This window comes from Cebus imitator, unplaced genomic scaffold, assembly GCF_001604975.1.
Source record: "Cebus imitator isolate Cc_AM_T3 unplaced genomic scaffold, Cebus_imitator-1.0 Scaffold61, whole genome shotgun sequence".
In the NCBI taxonomy this organism is placed as follows: Eukaryota; Metazoa; Chordata; class Mammalia; order Primates; family Cebidae; genus Cebus; species Cebus imitator.
In genome coordinates this window covers 7,929,379-7,935,378 of record NW_016107376.1, presented here as the reverse complement: position 1 = coordinate 7,935,378, position 6,000 = coordinate 7,929,379, and the positions used below count along the sequence as shown (strand labels likewise).

The window sequence follows — 6,000 nt, the reverse complement described above, 5'->3', positions numbered from 1 at the left end:
CTGGAAGAGAAGCAGAGTTATATATAATATCCTGATAATATGTAGCCCCCAAGAAAAAGAAAAACGAAGTAATGCTGGAGAAATAATGGTAAGCTAAAAGATAAGGTAAACACCAAACTAAAGGAGAGGGATTAAAAGGTAAGTATATTAAGCTGTTGAGTTTCTTTTGTGGAAAGAAAGATCTGTTAGTATTAATGTGTTGAAATTCTTAGGCTGGCAGTGTTTTCTGTAAATTTTTTTTTTTTTTTTGACAGGGTCTGACTCTGTTGCCCAAGCTGGAGTGCAGTGGCAGTGGTGTGATCCAGACTCATTGCAGCCTCCGCCTCCTGGGCTCAAGTGATCCTTCTACCTCAAGCTCCCAAAGTGCTGGGACTACAGGTGTGAGCCACTGCACCTGGACGTAAAATACTTTATAACCAGTTTCCCAATAAATTTCCCTTTACCATATAACATCACTAATATTAATAACTGAATTTTCTTTTTTTTGAGATGGAGTTTTGCTCTTGTTGCCCAGGCTGGAGTGAAATGGCGTAATCTTGGCTCACTGCAACCTCTATCTTCCAGGTTCAAACGATTCTCCTGCCTCAGCCTCCCAAGTAGTCGGGATTACAGGCATGCACCACCATGCCCAGTTATTTTTTTGTATTTAGTAGAGATGGGGTTTCACCATGTTGGTCAGGCTGGTCTCAAACTCCTGACATCAGGTGATCCACCTGCCTCAGCCTCCCAAAGTGCTGGGATTACAGGTGTGAGCCACCCACCACGCCCGGCCAATAACTAACTTTTTAAAAGGCACCAGCCAAGTGAAGACTCAACCTGAAACCAGTTTCTCAGACTTTACCTTCCATCAACTAGGAAGAATTTGCCACTTAAGACACCTGATGAACCCGCTGCTGTAGACACATATATTTCAATTAAGTCTGGCTTGAGGTTAAAAACAGAAGAAAATAAAGACGTCTCAAACCCCAGGAGAGTCCATCTCCACAGTGTTTCTTTCAAATGACTACTTTTCTTCACTTAAAATGTAATTTTTTTTTTTTTTTGCTTTGAGACAGAGTCTCGCTCTGCCACCCAGGCTGGGGTGCAATGGCGTGGCCTTGGCTCACCGCAACCTCCGCCTCCCGAGTTCAAGCGATTCTCCTGCCTCAGCCTCTGGAGTAGCTGGGATTATAGGTGCCTGTCACCACGCCCAGCTAATTTTTGTATTTTTAGTAGAGACAGGGCTTCACCATGTTGGTCAGGCTGGTCTCAAACTCCTGACCTCAGGTGATCTGCCTGCCTCGGCCTCCCTAAGTGCTGGGATTACAGGCATGAGCCACCACATCTTGCCTTAAAATGTAAATTTTAAAAATGGCAAAGAACATCTGGTCCTCTAAAGGGTAAAAATCTCATGTTTCCATGTTTGCCTGTTATTCTACCATTTATCACACCTATACTTTAGGAGCACTGACTATAAAAATTCCATTCATGATACTTTACAGAGTGCCATTCCTCAGAGTAATGGACAAGTTAGGTTTTCTTTTTTAAGGTACTATTTTAACAAGAGATTTTAAAACAGGTTGAGTGGCTAGCTCAAGAGCTGGGACTCTTACAAAAAAAAAGAAAAAGAAAAACACAGGGAAGAGCTAGGGAGCAGAACTGGAGTAAGAACGTTTATTAAATGACTAAGCGTAGATTGTCAAAAGTTCCTTTGTCCATTCATCAAATATTTACTGAGCATCTACTAGGTGCCAGGCACCAAGAGCTATAAAGGAGACAGAATAGAAACAACATGAGACTTAAGTCTCTGCTCTCATCACTGGTAATCTCATGGGGGGCAGAGACAAGCTAGGCAGTACTTAAGGAGGACAAGATCTACAGAAATACCCTAAGTCATGGCAGCAGACCTGCACTGACCTATGTCAGACTTGAGAACATCAAGGCAGGACCTGAAGGAGCAGGAGTTCTCCAAGGGGAACAGCTGGAGACTGTTCCCTCCACCTCCCAGGTTCAAGCAATTCTCCTGCCTCTTCCACACAGAGGAGGTAGAAAGAACACAGAAGTAAAGGTCAGCTAGGCTGGAGCAGGGAAAGAAAGGCAGGAGATGAAGCTGGTTTAACCTATGTCCGCCTGCATCACAGGGCCTTTGGAACCAAGCTGAGGGGTTTCGACTTTTTATCCTACAAGCCATGAGCGGCCATTGGAGGATTTTAGGCGGAAGGGCTCACATAGACATCAAATTTGTATTTTAGAAAGAACACTGGGTCTGTAGGGAGAGACTGAATTGGAAAGGGTTGAAGGGCGGAGAAAAGACAGAGAGGCTGAGGAGGAGGCTGAGGTAGCAACAGCAACCCAAGCAAGAGGCGATGGTGGCTTGACCCAGGGTCTTGGCTGTGGGCAGAAAATAAAACAGGCAAGAGTGGAGGCCATTTGGGAGCAGAATGCAGACGATTTGCTAATGAACTAGATCAGTGAATTGAGGGAGGAGGAGCCATCAATAATACAACTTCCTCTTCTGCTGTGGATAAGGGGGCGAACAGTGCTTCCTCTCCCTGCACTGGAGACCCCAGGGAAAAGGGGCTGGGACAGTGGCATGGAGGTTTCCATCTCTGAGTCACAGGTGAGTGGACAATTAGAAATGAAAATGTGAGATCTGGGCTGGAGACCTGGATGGCAGCCAGGCCACTGGGAGGGATGATGCCTTCTCTGAGTGTGCAGAAGGAGAAGAGGGCCCTGGCTGAGCCCAAGGAACACAGACATCCCTGGGCAGGGCAAGAGCAGAATGGAGCGGTGTCAGCAGCAGGAGCTGCAGTGGTCAAGGGGTAGGAAAAATCCTGAACCCAGAAGAATCACAGACGCCAGGGAAGGGTCCATTGGGAGAACAAGGAGGGCCTACAATGCAAAGTGCTGCTGAGATGAGGCTAACAAGGCAGGTGGGGATGCCAGTGAAGGCAGAAGTTGCCTAGACTTGGGGACTGAAAAGGGGAGAGGAGTCAATAATGAACCTTCCTTTCCTAGCGTGGCCAGCGGGGTGGGCAGTGCCTCCCACTGCCAGCTGTGAACTGGCAGGGGCAAGCCACCCAAGTGGGAGCGAGAAAGGGCAAGTGTAGCCAATTCTTCCAAGGGGGAACTGGAGGGAGGAAGGAAAATAGAAAATGAAGGAACTCTGAAAAGTGACTAACCCTTATAGCTAGGTAAGAAAGGCTTCCCTCTATGTTCACATGCACATCGATGACAGCACATATATGCCTACATGTCTCCTGTCTTGTCCTGAACAGACTCTCACCCAAGGTTTTTTAAATAGACAAATGAAGAGGGTGGAATTATCTTTCAAGTAGAAGAGAGTGGAATTATCTTTCAAGTACCTGTACTTGGCTCCCCTACTGGACCATAACCTGGTGGGTAAAGACCCTGTCTTGTACTTCGTCTTCCACAGTGCAGTCCTGAATGATTGCACAATGAGGGGGGTAAATCCTATTGGATACCCCTTATGTCATCCAATTCCAGAGTGAGTCTACAGAAACTACTCAGACACTATACTTGCAATACATGAACTGCGAAGGGATTAGGGATGAAAAAATATAACGTGCTATTCAGAGATGTCAGGCTGTAATATGAACAGGTGAAGATGATGGAAAACATCAAAGTATTATGTTGATGCAAAAGTAATTGTGGTTTTTGCTATTTTTTTGAGACAGAGTCTTGCTCTGTTACCAGACTGGAGTGCAGAGGCACAATCTCGGCTCACTGCAACCTCCACCTCCTGGGTTCAAGCAATTCTCCTGCCTCAGCCTCCCGAGTAGCTGGTACTACAGGCGTGCGACACGCCCAGCTAATTTTTGTATTTTTTAGTAGAAACAGTGTTTCACCATGTTGGCCAGGATGGTCTCAGTATCTTGACCTCGTGATCTGCCCATCTCAGCCTCCCAAAGTGCTGGGATTACAGGCGTGAGCCACCGCGCCCGGCCTGCTATTACTATTGGCAAAAACAGCAATTATTTTGCACCAACCGAAATACAAATATTCTAATAGTTTTGGTCTCTGATGCTGAGACAGGAGTGAACAGATGTTATCAAGAACACTGTGGCATATGTTTAAAGCTACTCTAAGAAAATGTAAAAGCAGGAAATGAACATTTTTCATTGCCTGTTAACCTAGCTAGTTTCTACATTTTAGCAGTAATAAAACAGGCTTAATTAAAGGACTTTAATAAAGTTTATATAATTAAAAATAACCTAATACCTTATGCCTAATTAGATAGGTTTGTATATCATTTCTAACTTGGATTTTTTTTTAAAAAATTATACTCAACGGATGCTAAAGAAGAGATCTCCAAACTGTCTTTACAAGACAATTTTCTTCCCTTTTCTTTTTTTTATTTTTTGAGATGGAGTCTTGCTTTGTCACACAGGCTGGAGTGCAATGGAGTGATCTCAGCTCATGGCAACCTCCATCTCCCAGGTTCAAGCAATTCTCCTGCCTCAGCCTCCCAAAGTGCTGGGATTACAGGCGTGAGCCACCCCGCCTGGCTGACAAGTCAATTTGCTAGATTACAATTTGATTAGAGTTATCTGAGCAAATAGCTCTAAGACAAATGCCGCCAGAACACACAAATATGTTCAGTGAGTAAAATATACAGGTTCTGATGAATACGTTTTCCCCATACTACTCTCCTGAATCATGTTCTGCCATCTTCCGCACACTCCTCATCTATACCCGCTCCTCTGCCCCCAACAACAAAGTGACATCTTGGGTTGTTGTGGAGCCTCAGTGTAAACACATTCCCCTAAGTGAAAATCAGTGAGGGCAGCAGAAGTCACTGTCACTTTAACCACTAGACAAAATTAGTTGAGGTAGGTGGACCACCTGAGGTCAGGATTTCCAGACCAGCCTGGCCAACATGGTGAAACCATGTCTCTACTAAAAATACAAAAATTAGCCGGGCGTGGTGGTGCACGCCTGTAATCCCAGCTACTCAGAAGGCTGAGGTAGGAGAATCACTTAAACCTGAGAGGTGAAGGTTGCAGTGAGCTGAGATCACGCCACTGCACTCCAGGCTGGGTCACAGAGTGAGACTCCATCTCAAAAAAAAAAAAAAAAAAAAAAACAAAAACAAAAACAAAAACAAAAACAAAAACAAAAAAAGAAAAAAACAAAATTAGTTGATGATGGCATGGTCTTTAGATCATATTCCAGAAAAACTTTAAATAACTTACCCTTAAAAAACATAACAAAGGTCTTATTAGGGAATACTTAACTTTCAAATTCATTATAGAGTTTTAAATTATCTCACATTAAACAATTTAACTTATTTTAAGTGGAACTGGTATGAATTTCATCAGGAAATTTTATAATTAAAAAAAACATGCCAAGTACAGTAGCTCATGCCTGTAATCCCAACACTTTGGAAGGCCGAGGTGGGCATATCACCTGACGTCAGGAGTTCGAGACCAGCCAAGCCAACATGGTAAAACCCTGTCTCTACTAAAAATACAAAAATTAGCCGGATGCAGTGGCATGTGCCTGTAGTCCCAGCTAGTCGGGAGGTTGAGGATAGAGAATCGCTTGAACCTGGGAGGCAGAGATTGTAGTGACCTGAGATCATACCACTGCACTCCAGCCTGGGTGACAGAGCAAGACTCCATCTTAAAAAATAAATAAAGAGGAACAAACTCTACCTGCATGGTTACAAGTCTAGCAAATAGATTTTTAGTTTTTGTAAACATCGATATTAATTAACCCTGACCTGAGAAATTCTAACACAAAGCCTATGATGTAACTTCTCTCTCCTATTAAAACAAAGAAAAAAGAAGTCCACTCAGAGAGAATGAAAGCCATCATCTAGCTAAAACCAATGTCTTTGTAAGAACAGCCACATGGGTAAATCGCTTGAGCTCAGGAGTTCAAGACCAGCCTGCGCAACATGGCAAGACTCTGTCCCTACAAAAGACATAAAAATTAGCCAGGTGTGGTGGTGCATGCCTATAGTCCCAGCTACTAGGGAGGCTGAGATGGGAGGAT

The 6,000-nt window shown here is 44.0% G+C and overlaps 1 protein-coding gene across 1 annotated transcript in view; it reads right to left on the bottom strand.

The window, feature by feature from the left end:
- The window catches only part of UPF2 (UPF2 regulator of nonsense mediated mRNA decay), a 126,327-nt gene that overhangs the window by 4,308 nt on the left and 116,019 nt on the right, over positions 1-6,000 (bottom strand). The gene's annotated exons all lie outside the window — the stretch shown is intronic.